The sequence below is a fragment of the Astyanax mexicanus genome, unplaced genomic scaffold (assembly GCF_023375975.1).
Source record: "Astyanax mexicanus isolate ESR-SI-001 unplaced genomic scaffold, AstMex3_surface scaffold_40, whole genome shotgun sequence".
Lineage (NCBI taxonomy): Eukaryota > Metazoa > Chordata > Actinopteri > Characiformes > Acestrorhamphidae > Astyanax > Astyanax mexicanus.
In genome coordinates this window covers 780,546-794,085 of record NW_026040050.1, presented here as the reverse complement: position 1 = coordinate 794,085, position 13,540 = coordinate 780,546, and the positions used below count along the sequence as shown (strand labels likewise).

General features: G+C 42.0%; 1 protein-coding gene across 1 annotated transcript in view; it reads left to right on the top strand.

The window, feature by feature from the left end:
* The window catches only part of hcn4 (hyperpolarization activated cyclic nucleotide-gated potassium channel 4), a 243,841-nt gene that overhangs the window by 216,106 nt on the left and 14,195 nt on the right, over positions 1-13,540 (top strand). The window lies entirely within an intron of this gene.

The window sequence follows — 13,540 nt, the reverse complement described above, 5'->3', positions numbered from 1 at the left end:
TCAGACTATAAAGTGCACTGGATTGTAAGGCGCTCTATCAATGAATTTTCTGGTATATTTTTATACAAAAGGTGCACCAGATTATAAGGCGCATTATGCAACACTAGTAAGAAACAGAGGTGTCGCCATGTTTTCCTTCTAATTCAACAGGTCTTGTTTTGGGTGGCCTGTAAACCTAAGTAAAGTAAAGTGAAGCACTTCCGTTTATTTACAGTAAGCTTAGATTTCCAGATTTTTACTAAGTGCATGTCATTGCTAGACAGAAACTCACAGAAAAGTTTTATTAAATATAACAGTACGCAAAAAAGGTCAATCCAAGGTCATACACAAAATAGAACACAAGCAAGAGATACACGCTGTGTAATACAGGGTTAACCAAACTATTACTCTGCGAGGTGTGTGCGTAAAGACAGGCTATTGATACTGAGTGTGATCAGAATTCAGGAGAAACTTCCGGGTAGTGTCATGTGATCAGGTGCGTGCGTGATGTCAGGGTGTGGTGCGTTCTGGGATATGTAGTCAGGAGACTGGAGATCACAGGCTGAGCTGAGTGTGGGGTAGACAGGGGCACTTTCAGTGCTAGGAGTGCCAGAGCAGCAGAATTAGAATGAGCGGCTAACTGCTTGCGCTTAGCACGATTAGCAGCTAATGCTAATGCTGCTCCAGTCTTAGTGCTGGAGAAAATTCTGTATAACGCTGTACTTCAGAGTGACTTTACTGCTCCTTAATACCTGACTGATAGAATTCATACATAAGAAGCACTGGATTATAAGATGCACTGACGATTTTTGGGAAAATGGAAGGATTTTAAGCGTTACTTATAGTGCAAAAAATATAGTAAGCTGTGAGGTTTTATCTTGTAAGTAAGGCTGAACACTGGTCATTAGAGCCATAATTGGCATTAGAGCCATAATTGTTGAAATAGTTTTGATTTGTAGATCATTTGTAGCATAGCCTTTTATGCTACATTTACTAGCTTATCAAAAGAACACAAGGCACCCAACCTGAATCACGTTCAAAGCTGAATATTAATGTGTTGCAAAATATATAATTTTCTTATTAGACATTCTTGAGAAGCTTTGCTGCTCTAATTAAGGATGTATTGTCATGGTGGGGTACAGAATACAGACACTCGCGGAACCAGTTAAGGATTTTATTAAAAACCCACAGGGTACAAAACAAAACAGTAGCAGCAGGTAGTGAACACTGTTAAGCAGAAACCAGGAGGGAGAGACCATTACCGGATAGTGAGGCAGTCCAATGGCCATACACGAGGCAGGCAGTATCAGAGGAGATCCAAAAACATAAACGATAAGCAGTCCAGAGTTCATACACAATAATCCACAGAGTAGGCAAGGCAAAAATCAGAGTCGAGAAAACAAAAGCAAGGTCATACACGAGAAAACTGTAACAGAGCTATACACAGTGTGTGTGTGTGTGAGCAGACCTTAAATACTACAGGTAATCAAATCAAATCAAATCAATTTTTTTTGTATAGCGCTTTTTACAACTGGTGTTGGCACAAAGCAGCTTTACAGAAACATGATTACAGGACAAAGAATCAGGCAAAACATGACACATAGAAAATACAGAATACAGAACCCCCAGTGAGCGCGGAGGCAAGGAAAAACTCCCTCAGAGCTGCAGGAGGAGGAAGAAACCTTGGGAGGACCAAGACTCACATTTGAGGGGGGACCATCCTACCACTGGTCAAACGGCTTTTAAATAGAAATTTAAAAAGTCTTTCATACATCCACATAGGTTTTATATATTCAGGAGTATAATAGCGCCACTAATGGCTTGGATGTAATCTGTAGTGGAGAGTAAGATGGACGATGAGCAGCTGATCTGTGGTGGTGGTGGAGAAGAGCTGACTTCAGAAACTTCCATCAGTCTGGCCAGACAGGAGACGCGAGAGCCTGAGGGTCCAACATCCATTGGTATCGGGTCAGACAGGTGGGCAGTCAGTAACTCGGAGGAAAGCAGAGAAATGGAATTAGTTTTACTGGATTTATGTAAAACGGAGAATATAAAACATTATCAGAGTGTGGCTAATGACTCCGGCAGAACTGAATAAAACAGCCTAACTAAAGGCAGAGAGCCAGAAGGTAACATAGACATGGAGGCTCCCTGAAACACCAGCATCCACCCACTCCACCGTCCACAAACCTGAGTGATCGTGTGCAGTGGGAGAACAACAGCACCAGCATTCAGTTTACCCACAGTTCCCTCTGTCCGTGAACCCCTGAATCTGCAGCCTTATCTAAAGGGAAAAACATTAATTACCAAAAGTTAAACTAAACAAGTAAGTTTTCAGTCTAGACTTAAAGATTGAGACTGTGTCTGAGTCCCGAACATATTTGGGGAGATTATTCCAGAGTTGAGGCGCTTTATAAGAGAAAGCTCTTCCTCCTGCAGAGCTCCTCTGAATTTTAGGAACTACTAATAAACCAGCACCCTGAGAGCTTTCAGCAGCAGAGCAGCAGACCAGCACAGCAGCAGACCAGAGTAGTAGAGAGCAGAGCAGGGAGCAGAGCAGGGAGCAGAGCAGGGAGCAGAGCAGGGAGCAGAGTAGAGAGCAGAGCAGGGAGCAGAGCAGGGAGCAGAGCAGGGAGCTGTAATCAGTATTCAGGACTTCCTGGCCAGGGCAGGTGAGGTGTCACATGATCGGCAGAGTGTGTGATGTCAGTGTGTGGTGCATTCTGGGTGTTGTAGTTGATAGACTGAGAACCTCCGTTGGAGCTAAGTGTGGCAGGACAGGGAGCGTCTACAACACCAGACGTGACGTATAACATAATTTGTTATATGATATTGAGATACAGGAGAGAAATAAGAGACCATGTTACTATCAAGTTAATGTAGGTTATATTTATAAATCAGGGATTTTGCACCAAGAAGTCTGAGTTTAACAGGTGCATTCATCTCACTTTAATACACGCTAAATCTTGTCACTAATTTCCAAGTTAAAAAACAAACCCTCATGAAACGTATTTACCTTACCTTTCTTCTCCAAAGCTTTAGGGCAAGCGGCAGTATTTGTGCATGCTTTAACAATGTTTGTTTGTTGGCCAGTCAGTAAGTGAATGTTCCTTTTCTTAATTGCGAAGTTAAAAAACAGTACAACTAAACAGAATTTCTATAAGACAGTTCTTGAGTCCGGTACCAGTAAGGCCTGTGCAGTGTGAATAACAGAAGCTTCTTCAGTGATTCTATGCGGGTGATCGTCAGCCTGTCAGGATGTCATTGCTCATCGAGTCCCATTACATTTACATACTGACAGTGTACGGTTGAGTATGTGAGTTTCAGTATTGTGGACAGAAGCATTTATCCTCATGTGACCCTCTGCTTCACCATTAATTACACCCAGTGTTCACAATGCAGCCCCCTGGCCTCTCTCTGCAGGAGAAAATAATGGAGGCATGGCGAGCAGCCTATCTCTGAGCGTGCCACAGTTAATCAACACTGTACACATGTGCTCTCTTATATCTCAGCAATGTAGCATCAGCCGTCATCAGCCGTGATCAGCAGGGACAGACAGACAGACAGACTCTCACAGTGGTTCTTCTGAGACATTGTTCCACACAGCGCTTTGTGGGACATTTGTATAGTTTGTACAGATATACATAAAGTACATGCATATACTTTATGAATAAAGTGATATGAAGTCCTTATTGCCTTTTTTGCAGTGTAATTATTGATAAATTAATATTATTTTCTGTTAATCAATCTTTAATCAGATAAAAGGGAAAAAAGCTAAATGTGATTTTCAACATTTTATATAATAAACCAAATTCTTGTTGTACAAAAGTTGATGTTTAAAGATCAACTCCTGTTTAAAGATGTTTGAGGATGTTTATGGTTGGTGTAAAGGAGGTGTGGTATGTTGTGTCAGTGCTGGTGGATGTAGAGATGTTTGAGGATGTTTATGGTTGGTGTAAAGGAGGTGTGGTATGTTGTGTCAGTGCTGGTGGATGTAGAGATGTTTGAGGATGGTTTATGGTTGGTGTAAAGGAGGTGTGGTATGTTGTGTCAGTGCTGGTGGATGTAGAGATGTTTGAGGATGGTTTATGGTTGGTGTAAAGGAGGTGTGGTATGTTGTGTCAGTGCTGGTGGATGTAGAGATGTTTGAGGATGTTTATGGTTGGTGTAAAGGAGGTGTGGTATGTTGTGTCAGTGCTGGTGGATGTAGAGATGTTTGAGAATGTTTATGGTTGGTGTAAAGGAGGTGTGGTATGTTGTGTCAGTGCTGGTGGATGTAGAGATGTTTGAGGATGTTTATGGTTGGTGTAAAGGAGGTGTGGTATGTTGTGTCAGTGCTGGTGGATGTAGAGATGTTTGAGGATGTTTATGGTTGGTGTAAAGGAGGTGTGGTATGTTGTGTCAGTGCTGGTGGATGTAGAGATGTTTGAGGATGTTTATGGTTGGTGTAAAGGAGGTGTGGTATGTTGTGTCAGTGCTGGTGGATGTAGAGATGTTTGAGGATGTTTATGGTTGGTGTAAAGGAGGTGTGGTACGTTGTGTCAGTGCTGGTGGATGTAGAGATGTTTGAGGATGTTTATGGTTGGTGTAAAAGAGGTGTGGTACGTTGTGTCAGTGCTGGTGGATGTAGAGATGTTTGAGGATGTTTATGGTTGGTGTAAAGGAGGTGTGGTATATTGTGTCAGTGCTGGTGGATGTAGAGATGTTTGAGGATGTTTATGGTTGGTGTAAAGGAGGTGTGGTATGTTGTGTCAGTGCTGGTGGATGTAGAGATGTTTGAGGATGTTTATGGTTGGTGTAAAGGAGGTGTGGTATGTTGTGTCAGTGCTGGTGGATGTACAGATGTTTGAGGATGTTTGTGGTTGGTGTAAAGGAGGTGTGGTATGTTGTGTCAGTGCTGGTGGATGTAGAGATGTTTGAGAATGTTTATGGTTGGTGTAAAGGAGGTGTGGTATGTTGTGTCAGTGCTGGTGGATGTAGAGATGTTTGAGGATGTTTATGGTTGGTGTAAAAGAGGTGTGGTATGTTGTGTCAGTGCTGGTGGATGTAGAGATGTTTGAGGATGTTTATGGTTGGTGTAAAGGAGGTGTGGTATGTTGTGTCAGTGCTGGTGGATGTAGAGATGTTTGAGGATGTTTATGGTTGGTGTAAAGGAGGTGTGGTATGTTGTGTCAGTGCTGGTGGATGTACAGATGTTTGAGGATGTTTGTGGTAGGTGTAAAGAAGGTGTGGTATGTTGTGTCAGTGCTGGTGGATGTAGAGATGTTTGAGAATGTTTATGGTTGGTGTAAAGGAGGTGTGGTATGTTGTGTCAGTGCTGGTGGATGTAGAGATGTTTGAGGATGTTTATGGTTGGTGTAAAGGAGGTGTGGTATGTTGTGTCAGTGCTGGTGGATGTAGAGATGTTTGAGGATGTTTATGGTTGGTGTAAAGGAGGTGTAGTATGTTGTGTCAGTGCTGGTGGATGTACAGATGTTTGAGGATGTTTTTGGTTGGTGTAAAGGAGGTGTGGTATGTTGTGTCAGTGCTGGTGGATGTACAGATGTTTGAGGATGTTTGTGGTTGGTGTAAAGGAGGTGTGGTATGTTGTGTCAGTGCTGGTGGATGTAGAGATGTTTGAGGATGTTTATGGTTGGTGTAAAGGAGGTGTGGTATGTTGTGTCTGTGCTGGTGGATGTAGAGATGTTTGAGGATGTTTATGGTTGGTGTAAAGGAGGTGTGGTATGTTGTGTCAGTGCTGGTGGATGTAGAGATGTTTGAGGATGTTTATGGTTGGTGTAAAGGAGGTGTGGTATGTTGTGTCAGTGCTGGTGGATGTACAGATGTTTGAGGATGTTTGTGGTTGGTGTAAAGGAGGTGTGGTATGTTGTGTCAGTGCTGGTGGATGTAGAGATGTTTGAGGATGTTTATGGTTGGTGTAAAAGAGGTGTGGTATGTTGTGTCAGTGCTGGTGGATGTAGAGATGTTTGAGGATGTTTATGGTTGGTGTAAAGGAGGTGTGGTATGTTGTGTCAGTGCTGGTGGATGTAGAGATGTTTGAGGATGTTTATGGTTGGTGTAAAGGAGGTGTGGTATGTTGTGTCAGTGCTGGTGGATGTAGAGATGTTTGAGGATGTTTATGGTTGGTGTAAAGGAGGTGTGGTATGTTGTGTCAGTGCTGGTGGATGTACAGATGTTTGAGGATGTTTTTGGTTGGTGTAAAGGAGGTGTGGTATGTTGTGTCAGTGCTGGTGGATGTACAGATGTTTGAGGATGTTTGTGGTTGGTGTAAAGGAGGTGTGGTATGTTGTGTCAGTGCTGGTAGATGTAGAGATGTTTGAGGATGTTTATGGTTGGTGTAAAGGAGGTGTGGTATGTTGTGTCAGTGCTGGTGGATGTAGAGATGTTTGAGGATGTTTATGGTTGGTGTAAAGGAGGTGTGGTATGTTGTGTCTGTGCTGGTGGATGTAGAGATGTTTGAGGATGTTTATGGTTGGTGTAAAGGAGGTGTGGTATATTGTGTCAGTGCTGGTGGATGTAGAGATGTTTGAGGATGTTTGTGGTTGGTGTAAAGGAGGTGTGGTATGTTGTGTCAGTGCTGGTGGATGTAGAGATGTTTGAGGATGTTTGTGGTTGGTGTAAAGGAGGTGTGGTATGTTGTGTCAGTGCTGGTGGATGTAGAGATGTTTGAGGATGTTTGTGGTTGGTGTAAAGGAGGTGTGGTATGTTGTGTCAGTGCTGGTGGATGTAGAGATGTTTGAGGATGTTTATGGTTGGTGTAAAGGAGGTGTGGTATGTTGTGTCTGTGCTGGTGGATGTAGAGATGTTTGAGGATGTTTATGGTTGGTGTAAAGGAGGTGTGGTATGTTGTGTCAGTGCTGGTGGATGTACAGATGTTTGAGGATGTTTGTGGTTGGTGTAAAGGAGGTATGGTATGTTGTGTCAGTGCTGGTGGATGTAGAGATGTTTGACGATGTTTATGGTTGGTGTAAAGGAGGTGTGGTATGTTGTGTCAGTGCTGGTGGATGTAGAGATGTTTGAGGATGTTTATGGTTGGTGTAAAGGAGGTGTGGTATGTTGTGTCTGTGCTGGTGGATGTAGAGATGTTTGAGGATGTTTGTGGTTGGTGTAAAGGAGGTGTGGTATATTGTGTCAGTGCTGGTGGATGTACAGATGTTTGAGGATGTTTATGGTTGGTGTAAAGGAGGTGTGGTATGTTGTGTCAGTGCTGGTGGATGTAGAGATGTTTGAGGATGTTTATGGTTGGTGTAAAGGAGGTGTGGTATGTTGTGTCAGTGCTGGTGGATGTAGAGATGTTTGAGGATGTTTATGGTTGGTGTAAAGGAGGTGTGGTATGTTGTGTCAGTTCTGGTGGATGTAGAGATGTTTGAGGATGTTTATGGTTGGTGTAAAGGAGGTGTGGTATGTTGTGTCAGTTCTGGTGGATGTAGAGATGTTTGAGGATGTTTGTGGTTGGTGTAAAGGAGGTGTGGTATGTTGTGTCAGTGCTGGTGGATGTAGAGATGTTTGAGGATGTTTGTGGTTGGTGTAAAGGAGGTGTGGTATGTTGTGTCAGTTCTGGTGGATGTAGAGATGTTTGAGGATGTTTATGGTTGGTGTAAAGGAGGTGTGGTATGTTGTGTCAGTTCTGGTGGATGTAGAGATGTTTGAGGATGTTTATGGTTGGTGTAAAGGAGGTGTGGTATGTTGTGTCAGTGCTGGTGGATGTAGAGATATTTGGGGATGTTTATGGTTGGTGTAAAAGAGGTGTGGTATGTTGTGTCAGTGCTGGTGGATGTAGAGATATTTGGGGATGTTTATGGTTGGTGTAAAAGAGGTGTGGTATGTTGTGTCAGTGCTGGTGGATGTAGAGATATTTGGGGATGTTTATGGTTGGTGTAAAAGAGGTGTGGTATGTTGTGTCAGTGCTGGTGGATGTAGAGATGTTTGAGGATGTTTATGGTTGGTGTAAAGGAGGTGTGGTATGTTGTGTCAGTGCTGGTGGATGTAGAGATGTTTGAGGATGTTTATGGTTGGTGGAAAGGAGGTGTGGTATGTTGTGTCAGTGCTGGTGGATGTAGAGATGTTTGAGGATGTTTGTGGTTGGTGTAAAGGAGGTGTGGTATGTTGTGTCAGTGCTGGTGGATGTAGAGATATTTGGGGATGTTTATGGTTGGTGTAAAGGAGGTGTGGTATGTTGTGTCAGTGCTGGTGGATGTAGAGATGTTTGAGGATGTTTATGGTTGGTGTAAAGGAGGTGTGGTATGTTGTGTCAGTGCTGGTGGATGTAGAGATGTTTGAGGATGTTTATGGTTGGTGTAAAGGAGGTGTGGTATGTTGTGTCAGTGCTGGTGGATGTAGAGATGTTTGAGGATGTTTGTGGTTGGTGTAAAGGAGGTGTGGTATGTTGTGTCAGTGCTGGTGGATGTAGAGATGTTTGAGAATGTTTGTGGTTGGTGTAAAGGAGGTGTGGTATGTTGTGTCAGTGCTGGTGGATGTAGAGATGTTTGAGGATGTTTATGGTTGGTGTAAAGGAGGTGTGGTATGTTGTGTCAGTGCTGGTGGATGTAGAGATGTTTGAGGATGTTTATGGTTGGTGTAAAGGAGGTGTGGTATGTTGTGTCAGTGCTGGTGGATGTAGAGATATTTGGGGATGTTATGCTGTGTTTAAGTGTGAATAGGATCAGCTAAAATGCTAAATGCGCTACTGTGGAAACATGTGCCCTCGCTCACATTATCTTTAAGCCCTGGATCTGCAATTATTTCCCAAACGCATTAAATGCAGTGGAGCTTTGCGGTGGTGTTGGCCTTTCGCCTGTTATCATTCTGTGCTATTCCTGGCACCAGTGCAGTGCTGGGAAAGCTGGGAGAGGGGCTGGAGCTGTGGGGAATTTGTTACAAAACAGGAGTTAGCCACTCATGAAATTAATTTATATAACACCTGTGTTTGTGTGTGTGTGTGTGTGTTTGTGTGTGTGTGTGGGTGTGTTTGTGTGCGTGTGTGTGTGTTTGTGTGTGTGTGTGTGTGTGTGTGGGCGTTTAGAGGGGGTTTGTGAAACGTTAAACAGGGTTGGTGCACTGACCCTCCATTACCCAAGTGAACACCAATGGCGGATGCTGGTCTTTCAAGGAGGGGAAGCTCAATTTCGGCCTACATCTTAACATATGTAGTTTTATTTATACAAAAATTCTACTCTCCCTGAGATGTTTTTTTTTTTTGTAAACAAAAGGCATTATTTTTAAGTTTTCACTACACAACAAAAAGGTACCCATTCTTTACATTGAACAATTACATAAAAAAGACGTTATGACAGGAATAAACATAAAATGATCAGTAAAAAAAAAAAACCATTATGCAAAATCTTTAAAGTTGGTATAGGAAAAAATGCAAAATCTCTTTAATTAATTTAAATTATTTACTTTTTTTAATGATAACACAATACTTTGTCGTTTTTAATAAAGAAAATGCCGCTATAAGGATTAGGAACGTCTCCGGTTCAACTCAGAACAGAATGAAAATGCTCCCATCATGGATTTTTACACTAAAAGATCGCTGATTCGCTCATTTCACTGTCAATCAAAAAATGACTCCGCCTCAGACAGATCATCCAATCATCACGCAGAAGCTGAGCTTCCCTTGCAGTCTTAGAGCAATCACCACTGGTGAACACATGCACACACACACACACACACACACACCCACATACGTACAGTATGTCATAATTACACTACAAAGGTACTCTATAGATACCCTCGCAATCAATGTGAATGTATATGTTGAATGTTTTGTGTTAATATGTGTTATATGTTGTGTGTGTGTGTGTGTGTGTGTGTGTTATTGCACTCACACAGTGTGCACGTGTGTATGCATGCAAGTAGCTGCACGTTTGTCCCTTGGTGGAGAATGCTGCATGGTCTCTCCTCATCATGCTGGATATCAATGATTTAAAGCACATGCCTGGGTTAAAATGCATGCCTTGGATTATAAAGAATTCTTGAGAAGATGGTTGTGGTGGGCAGTGGGATAGGACTGCACTGACGACACGGAATGAGCTTTAGGATAAAAAAAATACAGAGGAAGAGAAAAGCAGAAACATTATAGACAGTATTAACAGAATATGAGGAAAATAAAGAAAACAGTAGAAAATAAGGAAACATGCATTAAACTGAATGAAAGATGGACATAAAAGTAAAAATGTAACCTGGAAGGTTAAGGACAACAAATATAAAAGAAAAATTGAAGAAAATAAGAAAAGAAAATGTAAAATGACAGCATCAGAGAAAAGGAAATGGGTAGAAAACAGAATATAAAAGGGAAATGGCAGGATAGAAGGCAGTAAAAGGGAGAGTAAAGAAGGTAAACAGGACAGGGCTGTGTTTCTCTCTGTATAAGAGTGGTAGTTGGAGTGTCTTTATGAAGAATGATTGTGTGTAGCTGCTCTGAGACAGTAGGGCATTGGTTTGGACCGGGGAGATTTTGCAGGGTGGAAAAATCGAATGTGCCCTCTCGAATCTGTCTTGTCATCTCGTGTCTGGTCTCCTCTGTCTGCGGCCCCGTCACCCTCAACAAGGTGCAGCTAATCTGTGGAGCACTAAAGCCGGTTACCGAGAGCTCTGCTATCAAGCCCCAGCTCAGAGAGAGAGAGACACTGAGGAAATCAAGAAAGTGTGTGTGTGTGTGTGTGTGTGTCACCCAGTTGAGCTTTATCTCTGTAGTTTGGTTTCTTTTGTTAAAACCTAGAGCTGCAAGGCTAATGTAGCAACTGGAAGTTCCTTACACACACTCGCCTCAAAGCAGTTTTTACACACACTCGCCTCAAAACAGTTTTTACACACACTCGCCTCAAAGCAGTTTTTACACACACTCGCCTCAAAGCAGTTTTTACACACACTCGCCTCAAAGCAGTTTTTACACACACTCGCCTCAAAGCAGTTTTTACACACACTCGCCTCAAAGCAGTTTTTACACACACTCGCCTCAAAGCAGTTTTTTGGTGAAAATAGTTACTTATTGTTCCAGCACTTCACCTACAGTCAGGAATCACGGTTTGAGCCACCATTAAAGGACACGCTTTTTAGGAAAAGCTGATACTCACAGAGCTGTCACTGCAAGTGAAAATGCATGTGAACTGAATGGGTATAGTAATATTACAGTTCTTTACACAAGTAGGACTGATAATGTGTCCAAATGTTTGTGGACATTCCTTCTGATAAATGCTTTATTTACTTTCAGTTGCACACATAGGTGACAGATATGCAAATGCACACACACAGCTCATCTAGTCCCTGTAAATAAGTTAGCAATAAAATATGACTCTTGAAAGCAAAAAACACAAACTTGTTGGCACCATGCCTAATACGCTAGAGGCATATATATATATATATATATATATATATATATATATATATATATATATATATATATATATATATATATTCCCCCAGGATTGAGCTGTAAAGCAGTGGAACTGTGTTCTTTGGAATAATGGTCCCCACCCACTGTTTTGCTTTTGGGATGAGTTGGAGATGGATGGTGACCTTAATGTCCCTTGTCACCAAATGTAATCAGATCCTCAGAGCAGTGCTCCATTATCTAATAGAAAACCTTCTCTAGACAGTAGTGACTCTTAAAAAACTCTTAATTAATACCATTACTTAAAACTGTGTCCAAATACTATTTGATACTACTAAACGTCTGGGTTCAGTTTAAAGGAAGGGATTGTTCTGATTTTGATGTGACTATTGTGTGTTTGAACAGTTTGTGATTGTTCCTTTCAATCATTTGATTACAATTTAAATCACTTTTGGTCGATAAGATCAGACTAAATGTTTTTGCTGAAAATAGGCACTAGAGCTGCTGTTATTAGTCTTGTGTTGCTCAGTGCTATTAGGTTCAGACCCTTCCAAGACAATTTTTCTAACGTAGACCAGTGTTTCCCAACCCTGGCCCTAGATGTTTCTTGGCTCTGCACCTTTTAGTGGTTTCTTGCTCTAATGCACTACATTCAACTGAAGAAAGGCTTGTTAGTGATGTTTCAGTCTAATTTCTTATTAAATTTAAACAGAAAAAAAAGTTAAAATTCCTGCTCGGAAAGTCCAGAGTCTAAGAAGGCTGCGCTGTGCATTAATAGAGGAATTATATATACAAATCAGAGTGTCACTCATTATTACATTTAAGAGAGACCGGTGCTCTATAACTTTGGCAGATTGCTATTTTAATGGTGCAGCTACCTTGACACGTCCAACTCTTCTCAGCAGAGGAAACTGACCTGGTCATTCAAGCTGTAAAGGTGTGCGAGCAGCTAATTTATGGGAACAGCAATGTTATTTTATTTAGTATTCTATTTATTGTTGAAGTAAAAGTTGGGTTTGTGAACTGCTGCCTGTGTTGCCAAGGTAGCAATAAACATCTGCTGTTGACTGGTCAGTGGAGCACCTGTGTTTTTTGTTGCTAAGATATCAATACACCAGATATTTACCTGAACACACCTCACTTCCAGACCACCACACCCATCAGTGTAGATTTATTCCCAAACTTACTGTTTTAATGACGCAGGTGTAAAACAGCAATGAGCATCGCGACACACCTTGTACAAGGTGATAGATAGAGCCCAGACTGTATTCTGATTAAATTTACCATAAACAACAGTAAAGCACAGTGAAAGCAGGTTTTATAAACTCCAAAGTCTTTAGATGACTGGTTTATACAGCACAATAACCAATTCTATCTAATTCAGTGAACATGCCTCTAGTTCTAAGCATTTTATACCTAATTACTCCGGATGACTTAATGACCCTCTAATGATTTCATGATGTGGAAAATTTTGGTATTGAGTAGCTCTTTAAAGGTTCACTCCTAGTCTAGTTGTTAAAGGAGATGAGGGAAGTCCTCGTAACCAGTAATGTGTCCAGTATCAGCAGTGTGCAGCTGTGGCTGTAGTCTCGTCTCTGAGAGGCTGTGTATCAGCAGAGCTGCAGACTGCATCTCTCTGGCGGCGTTAACGTGTGCAGGCTGTAGTGTCAGGCTGGATCAGGCTCGCAGGCTGCCCACGCTCTGAAAGGTTAGTGTGTGTCCAGTGCGGCGGCTCGGGGCTCGGTGGACGATGGAGATTTGAGCTGACAGAAAGGCTCAAAGCGCAGGTGAGCCTGGTCAGAGCCAACCTCACGCCACCCATACCTCTCCCACCACCGAAACACTGGAAAACAGACTTAAAGTGACAGTTTGATAGAAAAAAGTGTGCACAGATATACTTACACTAAATGTAGTCCATTAGCCAGAACAGGTTTGTTCTGAGATTTGCTTCTTTAGTTTTGTGTCTACCAGCTTAGTGAAGCTTATATAAGTTTTTTTCCATTTATCGTTTGCACAAGGCTAATTGGTAATGACACATTTTCTATCGTTTCCTGCATAAAAATCCAGCTCAATACCCCTATGCTGGTCACAAGCTGGATTTTTAGCAGGGTTGTTACCTACTATAGTCTTGAAATAAACTGTGAAATAAGGTTGTTGCATGCTCTCCCCTTACAGCCCTTTCTTACACCCCGCCAACAGTCTGTATTCACATCTTCTACCTGTTGTTTA